A 23,659-nucleotide genomic window follows, 5' to 3' on the forward strand; every position below is an offset into this window, starting at 1 on the left:
TTGCTAGGAGGAGATGGTGGGTTGCATGAGGGAGGTGGTGCAGGAATGGAGAGGTGTGGAAGGTTAAAGAGGCATTGGAGAAGAGGGCGGTGGGTCTTGGCAACTGACAAGTGGGAGTAGTTGAGAGATGAAGCCATTGGAAGATGGCCCTGGGTTTGCATTTTAGCGACCTGCTCTGCCACATCCTAATGCAGACTTTATTAACCCTCCAAGGGAGCCCCAGCCATTTATCAATTTGTATCGGGGAGCAAGCTTGAGGGCGTGTGTTCAAAAATGAGATAGGGACCACCACATTCCGATCTCTGCCTGGCTAGCTCTAGTGTACACAGTAATGCACAGTGGTTTCTCCCTGCGCCCATAGTACAAATGAGAAAACTGAGGCTGGGAGGCTGCTGAAGGCCACAGGGCAGTTAGGGTCAGCGCCAGGGCTGGAAGCCAGGTGCCTGGGGCACATCTTCTAGAACGTTCATCCTTGTGGATATACTCTGTGGAAGGGGCAGGGTGAAAAGTGGTGGCCTTTTGCACCTCTTTCTTTATAAATCACACCAAAATTGGATGGGCTTCAGGGAGCTTGGGGGGAAGCTCTGAAGTGTCTTCGCTGCCAAATGTATAACTGCCCCCCCCCCCCCCCCCGCCCCATCTCCTAGCGCAGCTCTGATGGCTAAGCAGCTGAAACTAACCACATGTCAAGTGGAGGGATCCTCAGCCCCTTATGGGGCTCACCTGCTCCTAATTAGGGCTGAAGCAAGGAGGGGAGCGGGGCTCCACAAGGCAGCAGCCCACGCCTGGTCCCCAGACTCGCAGGTGTGGGGAGGCAGCGAAGGGAAGGGAAGGCTTTGGGGCCTCATTGCCCCTTCTGGGAGCCCCCAGGCCTCCCACCCCACCCATGATTCTACTCTATGATAAACAGGAGGAGCTGGAAACGCTGTGGTGCTGGCAAGTCTCTCAACCAAGGCAAACACTCCTTACTCCCTTTTGGGGGGCATCCAGTCCAGAGGGTTTTAAGCTCATTGACTCCACTTGTCCCCACTTTGCAAACAGAACCCTCTCCTTGAAACTTACCTTGAAATTTAAGAGAACAAATCCATCTCATAGGGCAGTTTCTTTTCAAGGCTGACACCTCATCCCTGTAGGTTCTGAAAAACCCCTTCCTACTCACTTCCCACAACTCCCACCCATCCCCTCATCCATCTTACAGATAAGGGAATAAGCCCAGAGAGGTTGAGTGGCCTGCCTGAGGTCACACTGTGATTTGGCCTCTGGGCCTGGGCAGCAGCACTGGACCGCTTCTCTTCCCACCAGGCCCCTCATGGCACATTTCCTCCCTTAGGCCGCCTTCTGAATTCCCCTTCCTGCCCAGGGCCCTCGCTGCTAACTACAAAGGTATAGCATCTCCAGGGGTGGCCACAGTCTAGCCAGCCACCCCGGGGAGCTCGTGAGCTTTCTGAACCTAAAGGATGTGACTCAGGACCACAGACAGCGGAAGAGGCACTTGATGCAAAGGGTCCGTTTCCAGTCCCTTCCAGAGATGCTGCCCTGTGGGTACCTGTTCCTGAATTCTAACTGCTGAAGGGGCTGTCCTGCCCCTGGGGTCCTTGGCCCACGGGGAAGTTCCCGCCACCAGCCCCGCTGGCGGACCTCATCTCGAATGGAACTGGAATGTGAGAGAAGAAATGAGGGTCCAAAGGCCAAGGCCGCCTCCTACCCTGAAATTCCTCCTGATCCTTTGGTCTCAAGTTCTCTCCATCAATGAGCTGTGCTGTTGGCTCACTGCAGCTTTTTAAACAACAGCTCACTTCCCCCTTTCCGGCAGCGGGTGGAGTGGAAGAGTCTCGAACCTCTGCCTCCCTGTCCGCCCTGTGCCTCTAGGCTCAGTTTCCTCCTCTATGAAATATGAGAGTGGGGCAGGAGGGTCTCTCCACCACCCTTCAGCTCTCTCACTTGAGGGTTCCCAAGGAAGGGGAGAAGGGAGACGCCACTGACGGGAAGTGTGGGAACCACGAAGAAAATCCCCAGTCCCTGCACATGCGTGCTTTTGCGGGGGTGGGGGGGGGTACCTCTGGGAGGGGCTACGGTCTCAAGGTTCCCCTCATCTCCTCCACCTCTCTCCCATGGCCAGTGTGGCGCTGCCCGGGCTGGGCCTGGAGGTGGGCCCTGGAGGAACATGCGCAGTGGGCTGCCTTCCTTTCTCCCCTGTTGACCTGGGAAGGGGGTGTGCAGGGACATCCACAGGTCTGAAGGAAGCCCTAAAGAACTTGCTTAAGGTTCACTGAGAGGCAAGTGAAAGTAACAGTGACGATGACAACCTCGACGTCAAGACCAATAACAGTAGTAACAGTAATAACCGGCGCTTGCGTGGCTTTTGGGGGAGACCCTACACTGTCCCCAGTGCTTTACCTAAGTGAACTCTGGCCCAGGGGCCTGTCTTTCCTCATGTCCTGAACCTGCTGCCTGAGGGCGACACCGTGCTCACTGCTGGGCACCGGATAGTCTCAGGTTTGGGGAGCTGGGAGCCGGTGACCTCTGAGGTCCCCCAGCTCCCACTATCTGGGATCCTGCAGCTCTGAACCAGCCCGCACGCCCTGGGCTGGATGCTTGTGTGGAGCTCCCCCCCCCCCCCCCACCCAGCTAAGGGAAAAGAGAGGCTGGAAGGCAAGTGCTGCCCTCCTGGGTCAGGTCCCCCTCACACTCTCCCCTGCCCGCCTCTCCAAGTCTCAGGGGAACCCCAGAGCCAGCCCCATGGTGGAAAAGGAAGGAAAAGGACAGAGGGAGTCTTAGAATGCAAGCCCCAACTGGCTTGGTTTTCTTTATCTCTCAGAAATAAATCCACCACAGAGAACGTCTTTGACTCCTGGGTTCCTCTGGCTGTGTGTGGGAGTGTGGTGAAGACTTGGGGTGGACACATTACGGGGTCTCAGTCTCCCCATCTGTAAAATGGGGACAATACCATCACTCTGCCCTCCCCGTGGAAGGGGAGAAGGGAAGCAAAGTTGTTCTGAACTGAGGAGGGATTACTGTCACTGCAGCCTGGCTTGGAGATAAGGCCAGGTGCGTCCTCTGTCGTCCGCAGCTGACACCAGGTTTCCATCCTGACTTGCTGTTCTGGCTCTGGTCTCTGAAGAGCCAGGCTCCCCTGTCTCAGGACACGAGGGCAGGCGCAGCCCCAGGAGACAGTTACCTGTGCCCAGGCAGTGCTGTGCTCCTCCGCCTCCTCCCTCCTGCCTGGGCCTTCGTCCCCGCCATCACGGGCGCAGGCTGCCCCTTGCCCAGTGTCCCAAGGCTCATAGCTGCATCAATGTTTGGCCCTCTCAGGGTCTTCCTATTTCCAGAGAGGCCTCCTGGAGGGGAAAAAAACATACTGTAAAATTCTCAGGAACAAAATGCCAGCGGTGGGATTTCCGGGACCCCCACTGGGAAGGTGTTTTTGGAGAGAGGCACTTCTCCCTGGCTCTCTGCCCCAGGGTTCAGCTCAGGCACCAGCAGTGCCTGCCCTCCCCTCAGGCCTCATAGATGAGATGCTCTTCAAGGGCCCTGTGGCCCGCCTTCCAGAGACCCTGGGAGACAGAGCTGTGTGGACGGTGCAGGCTCTCCCCGGTGCCATCTCCGTCTGCAGGGCCGGGTGGCTTTGGGAGGCTTGGTTTTTCAACAAGAGGCTGTGAAGATTTCAAACACAGCAAATTTTGGCATCTGAGCAGCTGGATCCCTGGCAGCATAGATCCCTCCACTGTCTTCCCTTCCTCCTGAGACGGGCAGGCCCCAGGGAGGAAGGGGTCCCCCAGATCTGCAGCTGGGGAGGATCAGGGCAGGACAGGAGCCCACACGGGGCTGGTGCAGTCAGGGCCTCACCCTGAGGGCTGTGTGCAGCTTCAGATTTACCGCAGAGCTCAGAGCCCCAGGCCGGGCCCCTGCCGGGCCTGGGTTTCTGCAAACCTGTAGCTTCCAGAGATGAGATTTTTTTGCCAAGAGGAATTCTTCTCCTTATATGTCATTTAATATTTTAAAATCAATTAATACATTCATCTAGTGTCAGTCTCTTATTTTCCCATTGTTGATTTAGCCTACTGCTGAAGATAAAATCCTGCCGACCCACACTTTCATGTTTTGAGTTTCCAGCTTTCCTAACCATCCTCCATCTATTGTCCATCTCCTTTGATGCCCCGCCGGGGTGTGATTTCCTCTGTGTGCAGGGAAAGAAAGAGAGGATCATGGAGCTTTGGTTTCCCTCCTGGGGAAGCGGCAGTGGAAGTGGACAGAGCCTGAGATGGCTCACTCTCCCTGGCCCCTGGGTCTGGAACCTCAGGCACACTCCAGCCTGCTGGGCCAGCAGGACCAGGTCAAAGATCCACCTCGTACCCTCCTTCCTCTCACCGTGCTAGGCCAAGATCAGGTGGAGGGACAGGCAGCTGGGATAGGAGCTGGCTGGGCGAGCTGGGCAGGCCAGATGATGGCTGCCCAAGAGGGAGACATGGTTAGACCCCGTCCAGCTGCAGGAGGCGGTCAGCCCAAGACAGAGTCAAAGTCAAATTTTCAAAATGTTGGAAACATTCTCCTACAAATATTTAGTGAGCAAGAGTCAAAGATATTTAAGCCATTAATGAGGGAACCAGCAGAGTGATACACCCAGTTCAAAAGAGGAATAAAAAATATACATACACACACACATCAATGGAAAAAAAGGGATGCTGAAATAAGGTTGCTAAGTTAGATACAAAGCTGATTCACGTTCAACAGAGCAATAAAGCAGTAACCTTTGGTGTTATATTCTCCAGTGGACAAAAGTCATTTGCACTTTATCAGTTTTCTAACGAGAATGTCTAACTTTACAGAGACTGGGCTCTACCAATCGGAAGTAGTAAGTCAAACAAAGTTATATTGCCCTAGAAAGCCCTGTGGCTCTTAGGCAGGACAATGTTCTAATGTGACTTTGAAAGGATGCACAGTCTTCTTTTTGCCTTGTTTCAAAATTTGGGATTTTTTTCTTAACAGCAGGCAGAAGCAGCCAGGAGGTGAAACTGAGGGATTCTAGCCGGAGAGAGCCAAGAGGGAGATGGCACAGCAGGGTGTTTCCCCTCCAAGCCCACTGCCCCCTCCTCTGGCCCTGTCCCACCTACTTGGTCATCCCTCCCTCCATCTAGAACTCCACTCAGGTTGTTAGAGCAACCTGGTCACTTAATGATGGATGTGAGTCCCAGAGAGCTGGGCATGCTAAGTCCTCATCTGGGGCTCCCTGCAGGCGCTCCATCTTCCTGAGGACCTGCAGGTGGGTGTGTATTTGCACATGGGACTCCATTCCTTTTCATCACAGGGACTCTCTCCTTCAGGGCTCTGCCCAGTGCTGGGGCTGGAGAGCCTCTTCCCTCCTGAGACCCCTCTGGCCCCTGTTTTCTATCCTCTCCCAAATCCATTACTCTTTCATTGAATTTTTTTCCATGGACATATACCCCCCCACCCCTGCGACACAGGCCCACACATAACACCCCCATAAAAGCAAACCCACTCCCTCAGATGCTCTGTGAAGCAGCACCTCTTCCCAGTAGAAAGGGGGCCGTCCCTACCTTCCACTTCTTCCCCCCTGGACCAAGGCCAGTCCATTCTGCACCTTTGCATGAGTTAGTGGTTTTCCTTCCCCCCTGTGGATGCCACCAGAGCCAGGGCTCACGCATCCCAGTGCCCTGCTTCAGCCCCACCACTCCCTTGCAGGACATCTTTGTGCCCGGCACAGATAGCACATTTATGTAGAGTGGCCCCATTCCCTCCCCATCAGAGATTTCCAGAGTCACCTCCAAGGCTCCCTTCAACCTCTTGGTTGGCAAACTTTTGAAGTCCCCATGGGAGAGAGCCCAACCAGTACTGTCACGTGTTCTCTTAGATCCTGCTCACCATGCTGGTGCTGCCTCCTGTCTCCTGGGTTGGAGAATATTGTTCTCCAGGCAATGTGGTGTCAGGGGCCAGGAGAAACCCACCCACCCTACTAATTACAGGGCTGCCTTCTGGGCCCTAAGTCAAACTGCACAGAAATGAGAGTTACATTGTAGATTCTCTTGGGAGATTAGGTGTAAGTGACTGATGACAAATTGTCCTGTCTGGAGGGTTCTGGGCACTAGGAAGACTCTGTGTGTGTGTGTGCACGCGCACGCGTGTGTACACATTCAGGGTGAGGTTCTGAAGAGGAAGGCGATGCACAAGTGTGTTGAGGCTGAGACTGGGAGTTTCCATGTTGGCTCTGCTGACTCTGGTGTACAGACAACAGCCTCTGGAGCCCCTAAGTTCCCCAGATTCTGCTGACGGGCTGAAGGAGGAACTAGTCCTGTCTTAAAATGCACAGAGAGAAAATCTAAATACAAGCCCCACAGCCCCTCATCTGGAAGTGTCAGCTCTCACCCCCTGGAGTGTGAGCTGAGCGCTCACCACCTCCTCCCAGAGCTCTCCGCCACTCCCCCCTCCCCTGGGGCTCCGCTCCTGCAGTTTTGGCTGGACCCTTTGGTGGTAATTAATTAATAAATCAGTCTTTGCCTCCCTCTTGGAAAAGTGATTTTCTTCCCTCTATAGGTGATGTGTTTCAGTTCAACCCAGCGAGGTGTCTGGGGCCGGAGGAGCTGCTTTTGTTAATACATGCCAAGAAGATGGTAATGTTGTCCCCATAAAGTGAGGGGACAGGGCTACCTGACCTCCTGGTGGTGTCTGCCAGCCCTGACACTCTGACCGCATGTCCACAGGGAGGAACTTCCAGGCCATCTGGGCCTCGCTCTTAGTCGTTTTGCCAAAAGGAGATATTAGTGTCCCCCCACAGCTTCATCGGGGCTTGGCAGCAAATGCCTTGGCCCATTGGTTCAGGGGGAATGTTCTCATGCTTGAGAAGGGAATGGCTACCCATGGCACCAGAGTTTATCCTCTCCTGGCTGTCTCAGTGCTGGTGACACAGGCTGAATGAAATTCTTCCCCATCCTTGTACAAGGATCCGTAGGCTCTGACACTCTGGCTACTCTTTAATCATCAGCATTGTCATCATCATCACCATCACATCAGGCATTTGTATAATCTGATGGTTTACCAAGTACCACCACATATGTAGTCATCCTATTTGAGGCACAAACTCTCGCTATGATGGAGTTGTGGCAGATATAACCATCATTGTTTGATAGGAAGCAGTGGCTCAGAGGAGTTAATATCAATTTTCTTCTAAGGCCAGTAAGTACTGGGGCCAGAACCAGAATCCAGGTCTCTTTCTAAGGTATCTTATGTCTTGACCCCAGATCCATCCATCCAACTATCCATCCATTCATCTTTCCAACCAACCATCTATCCCTTCATCCCCCATCGATCCATTCATCCTTCCAACCAACCATCTATCCATTCATCCCCCATCCAACAGATAATTACTAAAAGCCTATCTCATGCCAAGCATGTAGGAGGGGTAGAGTATGAGCAAAAACAACCTGTTCTCTGACCCCAGGAGCTGTCAGTCAAGTGGGGATTCTCTTCTCTGTAGAATGAAAGAGGCAAAATGTGGAGAGGGAGCCTGGACATGAGGTTCTCGGAGGAACATTTTGTTTTCTCTTCCCACCATTTCCTCTTTCCTTCTGCCCACAGCAGAATGGATTTAGGTCATTTTGGGAGCCCTCCACCTTCGGATTTCTAGAACTTTGTTATGGCGAGAGGACTTGGGTGGTAGAAGAGCAGCTAAGCACCAGCTGAAGGCAGGGAGGCACTGCTGGGCGCCGGTGCTGACCGGGAACTTTGCAAACACGTCTCATCTGATCCATCCCTCACGACCTCCCCAAGGGGATGCGTAGTGAGGGGATCCGGGACAGTGGGCCAGGTCAGGGAAGCAGTGATTTCTGGCGATCTCATGGCAGTGATATCCTAATGTGCCTTGTTAGTCCAGGGCCCTGGTCTGGCCGGCTCAGTAGACAAGTTTCTTGATGACCTGTGGTCCTCAATTTCAGCGTCCAGCTGAGTGGGCATGCAGGGTGGGGTCTTACATTAAGTCCCCCACCCTGTAGTTCCCATGCAGTGCTCCAGGGGCCACCCTGAAGTCAGGAAAGCAGCTTTTCCTCGGGACAGTGGAGGCCTTTGGGAGCAAGTCTAGTATCACAACAACACTTAGCTGTGGGGACAGGGCATTTGTACAGAACTTGCAGTATTCCAGGATTTGTACTGGAGAAACTTGTCCAAACTTTGGTGCCCGAGTCCCCTCAAGGCTGTGCAAAACATGGGCACTCCTGTGCTTCCAACTCCATCTGAATGCAGGTCTGGGAGGTGGAAGGTGAGGAAGCCTCACTAGACCGGAGGAGGTCTGGAGCTGAGCCAGGAGGTCAACTGAGGGGTGTGAGGGCCCACTGAGTGGGAACAGACAGAAACCCCAGGTGGCTTCCGTTGTGGAAGCAAAGGCCAAGACGGGGGAGGATTCCAGTATCTGCCATTGAGGACTTCTGAAATCTCAGGGTTCTGTCACCCAAAAGCAGACTCTTGAAGCAGAAGGTGACCTTAGGGGTAACCTAGTGACAGGGACCACCAATGTGGGGCATGCAGGCTGCCCGCCTGGCTCCTGGGATGGGGGCAGACATACTTAATCGACCTTGGCAGCTTCTCCCCCAAGCCTAGAGTTCTCAACACAGTACCGCAGGCCAGGATGTTCCAAGATTCAAGCTGGCACATGAGTTCCACACAAGTCTCTTTGCCAATCCCGACCTAGATGAACTTCCCCATCTGACACATGAAGAATATGAGGCCGAGAGAGGGAGAGCAGCTCACTCAATGGTTATTTAGAATCATGGCTGGGAAGTGAAAGAAGGTAGCTGCGTAGTAAGTTGGTGTTGTCAAGGGATGCTGGCCAGGTACGTTTGAGAAATCCTGTATGTAATATCCCCTCTCTCTGGAAAATTCACCACTCACAGAGTATTTTACAGGCTTGGAACTTTTTTAACCCGCAGCTTCGTAAATGCATTTGGTCCTGGGACCCTTTCTTGCTGTAGAAGCTGTTCAATCCTGCAAGACGATTTGTTCCTGAAACACACGCTGGGGCCTGCAGGTTGAGCAGAAACAGATTAGGCAGCAAGACACCGGTGCACTGTTTTCAGGTCTTTCCCGGCCATGATCAAGGGCACGGGAGGCGCATGAGGTCGGCGCTAAATAAAGCTGTCCTCAGTCTGGGTCTGCGGCCTGGTTGATTTGTGGCTTCTTTTTGCCCTGGTGGTTTAGGCTTCGCAGGTCAGGGCGTGGGCTGTGTGCATGCGGCGTGGTTACGGGCCTGCTCACCAAGCCTGGTCAACAAGGAAAAGTGGCTCTTTTGGAAGGTGGTTTTAGGATAAACTAAAGAAAGTTCCATTTTCCAGAGTGAGAAGTAAACCTGGAGAACTCCAAGAGACGTGTTTGTGTGGAGAGGTGGGTGTGAGTGAAAATTTAACACCCCACTTAGGGGCAGTCAAAAACAGATCTAAGAACACAGAGGCTTAAAAAAAAAAGACATGAAACACTAAAATAGCTATCATGGCGCTCGCGTGCTTAACTCTGGGGCAGTTTCTTGGATTTCTTTCATAGTTTATCCACTCTTAGTTTACAAAGAGTTCTACCGATGGTGACGCTCAGTCCACAACAGATTGGAAATACCCAGTTGGAAGCAAGAGGACAGGCTCGGGGACAACAGAAATGGTAACTGAGAGGAATGGGTCCATAATCGTCCTATATCACGACTCACCATTAGGTCATTCTGACCACAGGGAAACAGGGAAGGGTACATCGTATTTAGTCACTGTTTAAGGAGCCAGGAAAGTAAGTGTGTGAGCACTTGGGGAAGGTTTCCTTGTTAAACTATGGAGGCCAAGTGGGTACGTTTCTGTTCTGCGGAAAATTCACTCAAGTGAATCTTTCCCAACCGTGCTGATAAACGAAACTTCACAGTAAGTTCTAAATGCTCTAGATAAATTCCCCTGGGACACACACATAATATGTTATAGGAAGCAAAGTGTGTTGGAGTCATCTGGTTCAAGAGCTTCGTTTTGTAGGCACCAAAAGGGAGGTGGAGTGGAGGGAGCCACCCGGCTAGAGGCCCACAGCTGGTGGAGGTAGGGACAGTTTCCCGGTGCTGGTCCAGCATTTGCTCTCATCAAGGCAACCATGGGGGCTGGATTATTACACACCCTGAAGCCCCTGCAGACATAGACTTCCAGATGGCAAGGACTTGGCCCCATGCAGGGCCTTTCTTGGGTCCTCTTTATGATTCAAACTCTATTCAAACCAGAGCAGCTCTCTCCGAAAAACAAAATGACCACTTTTAACCAGTGACCACTCTGTTCCCCTCTTCTCTCCGGGGTCTTCAGAAAGCACTCTGGCTTCCCTGCCCTCTGCTGAACTTCTTGTGTTGTCCTTTCTCTGCTCCTGCTTCTACCCGACTCTCTGTGCCTCCTCTTGCTGGGGTGGGTCAGGCTGGTCAAGTCTGGGTGGGCACTGGGTTGATTCCTGCTTCGACCCTCACCCAGAATGTCTGGCTCCTCCTTCCCATCACTGTCTAAATCTCCCCTGTCTTTCTTAGCCACAATTAAGCCCCCCACAGCCTTCCCTAATATTTCCAGACCCTCTGACTCTTTCCTCTTCCTGCCTCCCACCCTGGGGGGGTGGAGCTGCCACGGGAATGGGGCATTGTGGGAGATTAAGCCAAGATAAGTGTCTTAGGAAACTGACTCCATCAGCCATCGCTGGTCTGACAGCAAATGACAGTGGTTAGAGATGGGACCCTGCCTCTGTGTCCTCAGGTGGTGTGGCTGGTTTCATAGAAGCACTGGCATATGTGTTCTATTTTCAGTGGAACTTGAATTTAAAGCTTGTGGATTTTAGGCTTTCTGTGAAACGAAACACTAACCCTTCTCTGAGTGATGGAAATAGGCCAGTTCCATCTGTTTTTTTTTCCTATAGGACAATGAGTCGATCAGCCCCCATTCATAAGCACTTACATGTGGAATATAAGACTAAGGAGAGATGAAGGAAATGTGGGAGAACCGGGACTCAGAGTTCCAGACGGGCTCCGCTCAGGTTTCTGTGGCGCCACTTCTGAGCTGGGTGCCCTTGGTGTTGGTAGTTAATTTCCCTCATCTGTAAAACAGGGATGTGAATGCCTCACAGGGTATGATGATCAAAAGAGATGGTGAATATAAATCATTTAGGAGGCACTCAGTGAAAAGGAGTGATTATTCTATTAAAGGAGATTTTTATTGACTTGCACCTCCACCATTGGTAAGAAAGTGGTCGCTGAAATTCTTGAAATACCTCGCATTTCATAATGGTCTGAGAGTGTGACAGACTGAGTTTGGATTGGGCTCTGCTTTTGCCAGCTGGGTGGCTGAGGATGAGATTTCCTGCCTCACAGGGCTGAGGACAAAATGGCGCCAGTCATGGCTCCATAAATGGGGGCCACCACTTCTTTCTTCATTATTTAGAGTTTACTGTTCACCGAGCACATCCTCCTGGGCTGTATTTCACATGAGTTATCTTGCTTAGTCCTGAAGCGGGAGACTGGGATTCTAGACCCAGTGTCTTCACTCGCAGCGTGTGACCTGGAGCATGTTCTTTAACAGCTCTGCGCTCTGTCAGGTGGGAATGGCGCTGTGGCTCTTTCAGGAGACCGTTGGGAGAATTAAAGGTGAGGCTCAGGGCACCTAGCACGGTGCCTGGCTCACTGCATGCTCCCAGTTCAAGGTGGAAGTGACAACACTGATGTTATTGCCATTACTCCACACTTGGAGTCCTCATTTCTCACGTGTGTTGGACCCACTGCTTCCTAACTGTGCTCTGGGGGAACCTGGGGCTCCTGGGGGCCTCCTGGGGCAGGCCCTGGTGGGGGCAGGGGTGGTTGGCACAGCCAATTCTCCCAACTTTCCTTCAACCTGAGCTGTTCTGCTTGGTCTGTTGACATGTTAAAATATGTTTGCACACCCCTGACTAATGGTCACCCAGGCACTTTCTAGGCTAAGTGCTATAAAGAGCTTGGGACATGTTGATCTCCAGATTATGTCCTCTCTTCATTCCCTCTTCCTAAGCCTGCCCCTCACCCCCACACCACACACATACACACACCATACAATATACATACTATACACACACTCTTCACACACCACACACACAGCCTCCCCCCACCCCCCCCACTCATTCCCACCCCCCAGCTCTTTCCCTGCTCAGCCCCTCACCTTACCAGGCCTTCATCTTCAGCCTGCCTCTTCCCCAAAGACACTTGGCTTACTCCAGCCCATGTCAACCCCTCTCCTTCTGAATGCTCAGTGGAGCATTTGATGGGATTCAGCTGGGGGCTCCTTGCTGTGTACAATGGTCCTGTGTGTGTCCCCCCGTAAGCTCCTTTAGGCTAAGGCCATTGGTGCCCTCCTTTGGTCACTTATTGACCATACTTGGTGAGAGTGGATGATGCTCAGAGCATTTTTTTGTTCGCCAGCTCTTGAGAGCCACACTGGAATCTGTGAAGCTCCCTGTGGCCAGTGTCCCTATCCTGCTAGACCTGTGAACAGAGACTGAGCAGAAGTTCCTTGAGGGAGCCCACGTGTGGGGTGATGGATCAGTGCATGGAGGAGGGCCCAGAGAGTGAGGTCAGCGCCCACCTCACACCTGGTCGTGACATTGTCACTGGCCTCTTCACTCTCTGTGCCCCCTTCTGAGGGCCAGGGCCCTCAATTCAGCACTCTGCTGTGCCTCTGCCAGGTACCCAGCTCCAGAGTGGGCCTATGTGGAGAACAGACACGCAGTGCCTGCATGGAGGAGGGCAGCGAGCCTCCATGGAGCCGGACTGCAGAGAGACTCATGGTCCTGGCCTTTAAGGAGTGACTCCTGGTCATTTTCCCTCTGGGTCCAGCCCCAGGAACCAAAGGAACGCCATGAAGAAGTTTGGAGGGAAATCAGAGCCCCTGAGGCAGCCTCCTCACACCATGGGCACAGAGACTCAGGAGCCCAGGGACTCACTCCCCACCGAAAGGCCACTTGGTGCAAGATGAGCACTCTCCAACGTGGGCAGCCGCGGCCTGCTGTACTGGCTTCACAAATTTAGATTTTTCAGGGGTCGGATTTGCTTAAATCATGGCTCTGTATTTAAAAGCAGCACAAAGACAGGGCACTGTGTTAAGAATTCTATTCGTCAAGAGGATATGCCCACTAGTTTCATCCTGACAACATGTGGTTAAGTTTAAGGATAGCTTCGCAGTGTGAATCGTCCCAGCCTTGTTCTGGGCTGGTGGAGGACGGTCCCCAGGTGAGAGGGCTGTGCCAGGTCCTTGGGCAATTTGGCCGGGCCGCATCTGATCAGGCGATATCCTCAATCCAATCCAAGCAGGCAGAGCTTGCCTTAGGTGTCCCAACCTTTCCTTTTAGCTTCCTACTGCCCTTGCAGGGTGCACACTCTGCTGCAAACCAGACTCTCATTAATTTCCTCCCTCAAGAATCTTCTTTTCACTTAGGTGCAAGTGACTAGGGATGGCGAGACAGATAGGGAGCTTCCTGCAGAGGGACAGACTTTAAACAGGATGAAAACATGAACCTAAAGTGATCAAGCGTATGCCCTGATTTCACATAGAAGCATAATCTTCCTGGAGCACAAGCAAGACACAGCAAGAGTTGTGTCTGAGGCCCTGCACCAGCTCACTACCCAAGACTGAGGGAGCTCCCTCCTTCCAGCCTGCCAGGTGTCCCTGCCATTGGATTGTTCACTCCTGGAAAGGCCATGCCTCTCCCCCGCCCTTCCAAACAGTCCACTGGCTGACATCCAAGTGATCCTCGGGGACTTTGCTTCTGAGGGTCATGAGTCTCCATCCTCCCCCGCCACTCACTTTCATTCAGCTCTCAGCTTGGCTCTGCTCACACAGCTACAGCGGAGGAGGTTTCCGCTGAGACCACATTGATCAAATGGAAGGCAGTTTGAAGTATATTCTTAACAAACTACCCTGGTGGTTTTTTCCCACTTAACTTCTCATTTGGGTTGAATAGGTCCCTGCATACCCCACCCCAAGTCAGACAAGCAGGAAATCCAGAGAGGCAGAGCCTTGCCTCATGTCCCTAGCACCATGCAGGGACAACCGTGGACCCTAATAATGGCCCCAAGGTTGTTTCCGTAGGGGCTTCCCTCCAAATGTGCTGTAAATCCCACATAAAGCCTCATTTAGCTTATGGAGAAGGCTACCTTTGGGCCACAGAATCTTAGCTGCCACCCGCCTGTTGGGATTCAAGCTGATACCCCAAACCAGTCCAGACCAGCTGGACTCCCATTTTGTGGACCTATAGAGTGGATGGACTCAAAGGTGCAAGGTGGGCCAGCTATTATCAACAGCCAGTCGGTATTGCTGCTTTTCCCTGAACCTCCCAGGAAGGGTGCAGAGGTCCTTGAGCCCTGCTTTTCCAGAGGACTATGTGACCATCTTTTTTTTTTTTTTGAGGAAGATTAGCCCTGAGCTAACGTCTGCTGCCAATCCTCCTCTTTTTGCTGAGGAACACTGGCCCTGAGCTAACATCTGTGCCCATCTTCCTCTGCTTTCTATGTGGGATGCCTACCACAGCATGGCTTGCCAAGCGGTGCCATGTCCACACCCGGGATTCGAACTAGTGAACCCTGGGCCGCCGAAGTGGAACGTGAGCACTTAACTGCTGCACCACCGGGCCGGTCCCTATGTGACCATCTTCACTGCTGCTTGCTGAGTGCCAGGGACTAAGACCAGAGGCCTCAGGGTTTCCCCACTTTGGCACTATTGACATTTTGGGCTGGATAATTCTTTATTTTGGGGGCTATCTTGTGCGTTGTAAGATGTTTACCAGCACCCCTGGCCTCTCCTACTAAATGCCAGTAGCAGCACCTCTATCCCCCCCATGCACTCCCCTGCTTTGTAACAACCAGAAATGTCCCCAGATATTGCCAAATGTCCCCTGAGGGCCTAAGTCACCCCCATGTGAGAATTGCTGCTTTCCATATATCATCAGACATAATCCTCAGAGCAGCCCTTTGAGGAGCCAACTTTTATCATCAGCTCCCGTTTACAGAGGAATTGCCAAAGCTGAGTGAGTTAAGTAACTTATCTGTGGTTGGTAAATGGCAGAGCTGGGACTCAATCCTAAGTGTGTCTGGCACAAAGTCCATGATTTTAACCAAGATTCCTGCTACAGGGGATGAGGTCTTGTTCACTCCCTGGAGCCCCCAGGAGCCCAGGATCTCAGCTAGTGTTCAGCTGGGAAAATGCCCAAGCCTGAGTTTGGGAGACATGAGCTGGTAGGTGGTGTTCCATGCAAGGGTCCCAAGTATGAATTCTCTTGCTGCAGAGGCTTTCCAGGGCCAAGGGAGATGAGAAGAAGTGTCAATATCTAGTGCCACCATCATGCTGCATATGAAGTCACCCAACACCCAGTGGCTGAGACCCTGAATCATTTATGATGGCTCACGATTCTCTGGGAAATGTGAACAGTTCTTCTGGCCTCGTGTGGGCTCAGCAGGGCTCCCTCATGCCTGTGCAGAATTCTGCTCTTGGCTGGGTTCTCTCACCTATCTGCGGTTTTGGCTGGGACAATTGGGCTACCTCTGCTTAGTTCTATGTGGTCTCATCACCCGGCAGGTTAGCTCGAGCTTGCTCCCATGGTGAAGCAGGAATAGGAGAGAGAGAAACAGAGAGAAAACGTGCAAGACTCTCTGCGGCCTCGGCTTGGAACTGGAACAATCCCACGTGCCTCATTCTGTTGGCTAGGACCAGTCACAGAGCCAGCCTAGATGCAAGGTGGGGAAATATTCTGCCTCTTGATGGAAGTGGCTGCAAAGTCATTGCAGGGATGTGGAGACAGGGAGGGGGCAACCGAGGCCCTTTTTGTATTTCTTCTCTCACAGTACTCATCTGGCCTTGGCTCAGCCACTGGAAGCCCAGGCCCGGTCAGTGAGACGGGAAAAGGGAATGTTAGCAGGTTCAGGCTTCTGTAGAGAAATTCGACCTGCCTGGATGCAGAGTGGGTCTCCTCTCACCTCTCAGGATGGTGAGCTCCTTGAGAATGTGGACTTTGTTCTCCCCTTCATCCTAAGAACCTGGGATGTGCCTGGCACGCAGTAGGTTCTCAGCTAATAGTTGGTAAATATGAAATTAATTCAATTAGTTCACCTCAACTCAATTCCATGTCACTTGATTTCAGTGGCCTTTGTTACATACCTATTGTCTATTGAGCTCAGTCTGACTTTATCCAGGAGAGTCAGAAGACTGTTTGGTTCTCAGCCTGGCTGTCAGGATCGTGAATCAAAGGTCGGGCATGAGTGATGGACCACTTCAGAGAAGGGACCTAGACAGCCTTGGTAGCGCTGGCCTTGCAAACCACACCCATTTCGTGACAGCCTGGGCCATCCAAGGTAGGGTGTGGCAGAGGCCTGGGGCTCTGGAAACTCTTCCCCAGTTCTTGGCACCATGTGAGTTGGGTGGATTTTCTGCTGATTTTCCAAATGGCTCCATTTAGCCAGCTCCAGTGGGTGTCCCGGCAGCCTGCTGGCCTTCCTTTTCCTTTGAAAGCCTGAGAGCTCTGGAAGGGAAATCTGAGACCATGCTTGAGATTCACCACAATGCTGTCTGTGTCAGAACGGCTGGGATGGGAGAAGCCTTCCAAAGCCCCAGATTCTTAGAAGCAGGAAGCTGCTTTCTGCCAGGAGTCAGCAAGGTTCACTTCCCCTGGGTAGGCCTGGAGTCCAGGCTTCATGTTGGCCCAGGGGGCCTGTGACTGAGGCCTCCCTTCTTCCTGCTCTCCAGTTTGGAGGAGGAGGGAAGGACCTTAATGAGATGTCATTCCTCTCTCTCATCTCCACCTTCAGCCTTTCCCAGGGTCAGGAGTGAGCCTGAGGGTGGGGTTCCTTCTAAATCAGGAAATATCAGATGAATGTGCGTGGTTTCTCTGAGGGCAGAGATCATTAATATCAGTCACTTAGGGCAGAGCATATGCAGTGTGTGTGAGTTTGTGTGTGCGTTGGGGGGGGCGTCACGGGAAGCTGGGAGGATGTGCGTGTGTGTGGTGTGTGTGTGGTCATGGGGAGGTGGCAGGGTGGGAGGAAGGAGGCAGGCAGAAGGAAAAGCAAATACCAGGAGACCAGGTGTTGCACATCAAGCGTGTATCAGGTGGCTTGAGCCTTTGCCGGAAGCTGTGGACAGTCCAGGAGAAGATGCAGTGGCTTGTCCCCAACGTGCCCACTCCCAGTGGGGACAGGAATCTGGCACAGGTGAGACCACCGGCTATCAGTGATGGACAGTGTCCCATGCAATGTCAGATGGTGTGGCCAGGACTTTAGGGCTGGAGGGACACAGAGGAGGGAGGTCAGGGAAAGAATGAAGAAGAGGAAGATTTGAGCCGGGGTGACACCATGAGGTTGGTGGGTCTTGAACTGCAGGAGGACAAGCACAGCCACCTGCTGTTGAACCGAGAGCACACAGTCAGCCCCCAGGGGCTCTATGGAGACCAGTGGTCCTAAAGCTGCTGCCATCAAGGGGTCTGCTCCCCGAGACAGGAGAGGCTAAATGTCCCAAATGCCGTGACTCCCCTCTCCTCTGCTCGTCGCTCCTGGGGGGCGGCAGGTGCTTACTGTCCGTTTTCCCTCTGGCTTCTGTCCTTCCTGCTTGGATCCCCATCTCACATGAGACATGTCTCCACTATCTAGTCACAGTCTCGGCCACGCATGTAGGGCAGTGGTTCAGAAGCGGCACTGTGCTAAAGGATCTCCCGGGAGCGCTTGCTGAGATGCAGGCTCCTGGGAACGGCTGCCGGAGATGCTGGCTCAGCAAACCTGCCGCAGGGCCTGGGAATCTGTATTTTACTTAAGTCCCCAGGAAACTTAAGTTTCCAGGAAGGCCTGGAAAATTGCTTCAGTGTTTTGTGGTTGCAAAATACCTTCAACTACAGGGTTTCCTAGAACTCCTGCTGCCCTGTAAGGTTGGCTGAGCAGGGATAGCTGTGCCCATTTTCTGGATGGGGACAGTGGGGCCCGTGAGCAGATCATAAAGGCAGTAGGTGGCAGAACTAGGATGCCTTTCTCCATCAAATACCCCCACTAGACTGGATCAGGCAGCGAGGCCTCCCGGGAATGTGCGCACTTGAATTGGGTAAAGACATGTGACTCCCCGGGGAGAGCCCGTTTTATCTGATTTGTTAATGTGTCATGGTTACTGACTGATGGCAGAGAACAGAGTCCTGAGGACTGGGACACAGGGTGGGTCGACTCTGACGGGAGAGGTTGGGGTGGCGACGAAAGGAAGGTCGGTTGGCAATGAATGACAGAGTCCAGTGCTGCCTGCCACCCCTCCTGGAGGCAAGTAGTGGTTTCTTCCTCTTCTTCCCCTGGGAGGACCCCCGGAGCTCTCGGAATCGTGGACTGTGAAAATGGAAGGCGTCTCATTTTCAGATGAGGAACCCAAGATTGGAAACGCTGCCCAGGGCCAGACCTCATCACCAGCAGATTCAGCCTGCGGGCTCAGGTTTTGTGTTTCCGATTCAATAGCCTCTCATCCAGCCTCGATGTGCTTTCCTCTTTCCTTGTCCAGGCCCAGCTCTTGGTCTTCTCCCTCGTTTCTGACCGTTTCTCTGGTTTTCTCTCTAATTCTCTGATACCAGCCCCTCACATTCCATACTGTGGTTGGCTTGTCCAAAGCCCTTTCGTGTACGCTACCCTGAAAAGTGATGGAGCCAGTGACCTAACTCCACTTTACAGATGGAGAAACTGAGGCTCAGGGTTAGTGAGGTGCAGATGTGGGACCAGCCCTGGCTGTTCTGGTCTCTGGGTCCCTGGGGTGCTGGGTACTCTGACTCTCAGAGAAGGTACCCAAGTGCATCTCGGGCCCTCACTCATCTCTTATCCTTCACCTAGGTTCATTTCTCATGGATGGGATGCCCTGGTCTCTCTCTGTAGTTCCAGCCCTGATTTCTAGAAATGGGCTTAGTATTTCTGATGCTCAAGTTTCTCTCTCCTCATTGGCTCCTCCCTAAGCCTTTTACCTGACCACATGAGCAGTCTCTGGGTGCTGTCTTTGTCTTTGGGCTTGGCCAGCTTCTCTCTGTCTGTTAAAGGGAATCTTGTAAGATTGTGTGACCTGCCTCTGATTCCGTGTTAAATGCTTTGGGGGACAGAGAAAGAGGAGAAACGGGGAACAGCATCATTGAGACAATGTCATTTCTAGGCAGGCAGAAGGCCCCGCAGTTCTCACAAGTCCCAGATGTTCAGGACGTTCCCTGGTGCGTCACTGTGCCTCTCAGTGTGGCGAACCCGAGTCAGACAGTCTGTCAGGGACGCTCTGTCGTCTCCTTGGGTCTGAACACAGCTTAAATTGTACCAGCTTTTCAGCAGCCCTGTCACTGTTCTCCTGATGGCTAAATCTTGCTCCTCTAAGTCTTTGAATTTTTCCATGTTTGGTCTTCTGTTAGAATAAAATATGCCAGGGAGGGCCTCAGGATGAGGCTCAGGGAGGCATTTACGACTCCCTCCCTCTGGGTTTATTGGGGAGAGCAGTTTGGGATGGGCAGGGGATGGGATACAGGGAGGCCAAAGCTGCCAGAGGCCCAGATCGCCAGCAGCAAGCTGAGCCTTGACCTGGAAATGCTGGGAGGCCAGACTCTCCCACAAAGCAATGAGGGGTGTGCTGTGCAGGCTGACAGTCCTAGGCCTCGGGACATGAGCTGGAAAGCTGGGGGAAGTGAGGGCTCAGGAAGACTGAGGTCCCCAGGGGCCTGCTCTGTCCTGCTCAGAGGCGAGGGTGAAACCTGCTCCACCAGGCCCTGTCTGATAGTGAGGACCTGGGTCCATTTCCCAGGGAGCCACTTCACCTGCCGCACTGGCCCAGGCATCGCCCGGGGCCTCCCAGCTGTCAGTGGGCTCTGTAGGCCACACCAAACTCAGCGGGTCGGCAGAGAAAATCCAGCTGAAGTCAGAGAGCATCATGCAGCATTCCTCCCACCCTCCGTTTCTCCAGCCACCCAGGGTCACTCAAGGGCATTTTTTTCCTTATTGTGGAATTTTTCAGACCTCAGCAGTGTCATTCAGTTAAGAACGAGGGTTCTTTGTATTTAAATTTTACAGTGGAGCCAAGAGCATGATGACACAAAAGGACCTTATGAAACCCCTTGTTGTCTTCTGGACAAAGTGACTGGCCTGTGGTCACCCACCCACTCTGGGCTGGGCAGCTGGACCTCACCTGGGTCAGAGGACAGAGCAGAGGAACACAAGAAGGGAGCTAGGACCCATTCCATCCTGCCGTCTTCTCATTAAACCCTCTTTAACAAATGTCAGCCACCTTCAGGACTGCTCTTTAAATGACTACAAACCATTGCATCAACCCTGGTGCGCTTGAGCCTCTTGGTGGAGCTTCTGGCGTCAAGAGGCCTCAGAGTTGAGGGGGCCTTGGAGGCATCTCCTCCTCTGGTCCCCAGACAGGTCAGGAAGACACATGGGGGTCCAGGAGTCCAGGTGACGACAAGCATCTCATGCCAAAGCAGGGGGCTTTACACAGTGGGAGCGTCATCAGTAAGTGTCTGCTCTATACGGGGGAGCTCTCAGTGAGATCTATTTACACAGAAAAAAAAGTGGAAACCACAAATCTGATGTAAACTCAGAAAACCTCTCCTCACTACCCAACGAGAAGCTTGGACTGAACTTTTTCTGGGAAAGGTCTCACACACTGTTTGCAAAGCAATTCATTTCTCCCTCCTCCATTAAAAAAAAATAGACTTATTGAGGTATAGTTGGTGTTCAGTAAGCTGCACATATTTAAAATTCATGATTTGGTGAGCTTTGACATATGTATATACCAGTGAAAGCGTCTATTCCCTGTTGGTTGACACTTCTTGATCATTTATTAATTCATTTATTAGATCAGCTACTTATTGAGCACATATAATCTTATATTCAGTTAAAACCTGTCTCCTTCTAAATTCTACTCTCCCACGCAGCTTTGCTAGGGGTGCCAGATAAAATACGGGATGCTCAGTTAAAATAGAATCACAGATAAACAATGAATGGATAGGTTTTTGTTTGTTTGTTTATTTTGTATAATGTTTCAAATATTTCATGGGACCTACTTATACAAATATTGCATGTGACACAATTGATAAAAATTATCTATCTGAAATTCTAACTTGACTGGGCATCCTGTGCTGTCATTTGTTCATGGGCAATCCTAAGCTCCACCCTCTTGAGCAGTATGGAATTCCTGTGTTCCCTCTGCCAAGGGACAGCCTTGCTGACGTTTGATGACAGCTGTTAGTGCTCCCACGTGTTCTGAACTTCCTGGTGTTTCAAAGTGTTGGACAGCACCTCCTCTGGTCTCAATGCCAGGATTTAATTAATGATGTTAAGATTGTGTTAGCCTTTTCGAGTCATGCCCCTGGCTCCTGTTGATCTTGTCATGCTCAAAACCCATGACTCACGTGCACTTGGGTGCCACCAGGCAGGCCTCCCCTCCAGCCCTTAGGCAGAGGTTTTGAAGTAAGCCTTAGCTTCTCCATCCATGCTGGTGATATTTCGTCTTGGTGGTTTGTCCATGCTTCTTGGCCACTGGAATCTCATGGAAGCCAGAGTCTATCACCTAGCAAAGCATCCATCGCTCCCAGATTAGAATATATTCAAAGCTGATAGACCTGACTCATAAGTCTTCAGTCAGATAACTGGTGGAAATGGGACCAGGTCAAGGCTAGGCACAGACGCCTATGGTGTGCCCTGGAGAGAGTCCCCTCGCCCTCCCTCCCTTCCTGTAGGTTGACATTAACCAGCACTCATTGGGCCAACTCACCTAAGCGTGGTGTCTATTTCCCAGACTATATTTCTCATTTCTACCTGCGAATGTTTCATAACAATCTTCTTCAATTTTCTGATTCACTCATCTCAGTGAATATTTATTGAATGCTTCCTTGTGCGAAGTGCCAGATGCCTGGTGAAGATCAGATCCACGACAACTGGTATTCTGCATCTCCCAAACTAGGACCCCCCCGCCCCCCCCCCCCCCCAGTTACAAAAGCTCATTCCTTAGGGAATGCTACTGGCCGCCTGGGATTATCAGTCCCCTCTCGCTCTCCCTTCACATTTTAAATGATCACAAACCATTTTAAAATCCATTAAAAATTTGTCAAGGTGTTTTATACTCCAATTTAAAGTTTCTGGATTTCATCTTTTTTCCTTGTGGGAAAATTTAAACACGATTTACCGTCTGGAACGTCTGCCCCTCTGCTGTCAGTCTTGATTCCTGCTTAGAAGTTCTCGGGTCACGTCTGCGAGTCCCTCCCTCGTGCTGCACCAGAATTTAATGAAGTTTGAAGACGGAGGTTCAGTGAATGTGCCGAATGGCTCTCTAACTCTTTTTAACGCAATCTAGTGAATTCTCAGTAATTTGATGGATCTAGGTCAAGGACAGGAGAAAGGGTGACTGAAGGAAACTAATACATATTAAGCACTTATTTTGTGTCAAACATGCAGTGCCTTTAGTATTTATTATATTATTTCACCCTCAGCAACTTTGATGAAGTAGGAATTATTAGCCCAACTTTTCAGTTGGAGAAACTAAGGCTGAGAGGTTCAGAGAAGTTAAGTATGGTGTTCAAGGTCACACAGCTGGGATGGTTGTGTGATATGTGCAGAATTCACATCCAGCTCTGTTTAGCTTTAAAGTCTGTGTTCTTCCCACTGTACTACAGAGCTGAGCTGAACTTGAAGCAAGCATAATAGGGCAAAACACATATTTTGGGGAGATAAGACTCATTATATAATTCCTTTTTACATAGGATCTAACTCATAAAGTGAGTTTTTAATTATTATTTTGAGGAAGATTAGCCCTGAGCCAACATCTGCTGCCAATCCTCCTCTTTTTGCTGAGGAAGATTGGCTCTGAGCTAACATCTGTGCCCATCTTCCTCTACTTTCTATGTGGAACACCTTTCACAGCATACCTTGATACGTGGTGCGTAGGTCCACCCCCAGGATCCAAACCAGCGAATCCTGGGCACCAAAGCGGAGCATGCAAACTTAACCCCTATGCCACAGGGCCGGCCCCATGAGTTTATTATTTTTGAACACATCTATTGTGCACAGTATGGTAGACTGGGTTGTTGCTCTCTGGGACACAGGGAGGTTGAGTGACTTGTTGAGGGTTCCATAGAAGAATATTTAACTGTGGGGGCAGCTGAGAGGTCAGCAATTCTTCAGCTGTGAGGTGATAGCCCTGCCCAGGAATAGCAGTGCCTGTGGGCAGTGTCTGTGGCCAGAGAGGAAATCAGGGCCACCACTGGGAGCCAACAGGCTGGCACCTGGAAGGCGGCTGGCTGGAGTGTGTATGGCAGTGTGGGCAGGCGGACGGCGGGGCCAGTGAGGGGGCACAGCAGTGGCCCAGCTAGGGACAATGGGGTTGTAGACACAGCTGAGGCGGTGGGATGGAGTGGCAGTGGGAGGGTGGGAGCGGTTGTAGGAGGCGGTGGGGGAAACAGCAGAAGTGGGTGAAGGAGGGAGAGAGAGAGCAAGAGGGAAACTCTAGGAAGGGTCCCAGGATCCTGCCCTGGGCTACAGTCCAGACGAGTTCGGGACAGCCCAAGGGGTAAGACAGATGGAGGAGCAGGTGGGAGGAAATAAATTTGATTTGGATGGGTTGAGGCTGAAGTATATTGGGACACCCAGGCAAAGGGCTTCTTAAGGTCT

At 51.9% G+C, this 23,659-nt stretch overlaps 1 protein-coding gene across 1 annotated transcript in view; it reads left to right on the forward strand.

Moving 5' to 3' along the window:
- The window catches only part of ARK2C (arkadia (RNF111) C-terminal like ring finger ubiquitin ligase 2C), a 104,708-nt gene that overhangs the window by 38,573 nt on the left and 42,476 nt on the right, over positions 1-23,659 (forward strand). The window lies entirely within an intron of this gene.

Source organism: Equus przewalskii, chromosome 7 (assembly GCF_037783145.1).
Source record: "Equus przewalskii isolate Varuska chromosome 7, EquPr2, whole genome shotgun sequence".
Lineage (NCBI taxonomy): Eukaryota > Metazoa > Chordata > Mammalia > Perissodactyla > Equidae > Equus > Equus przewalskii.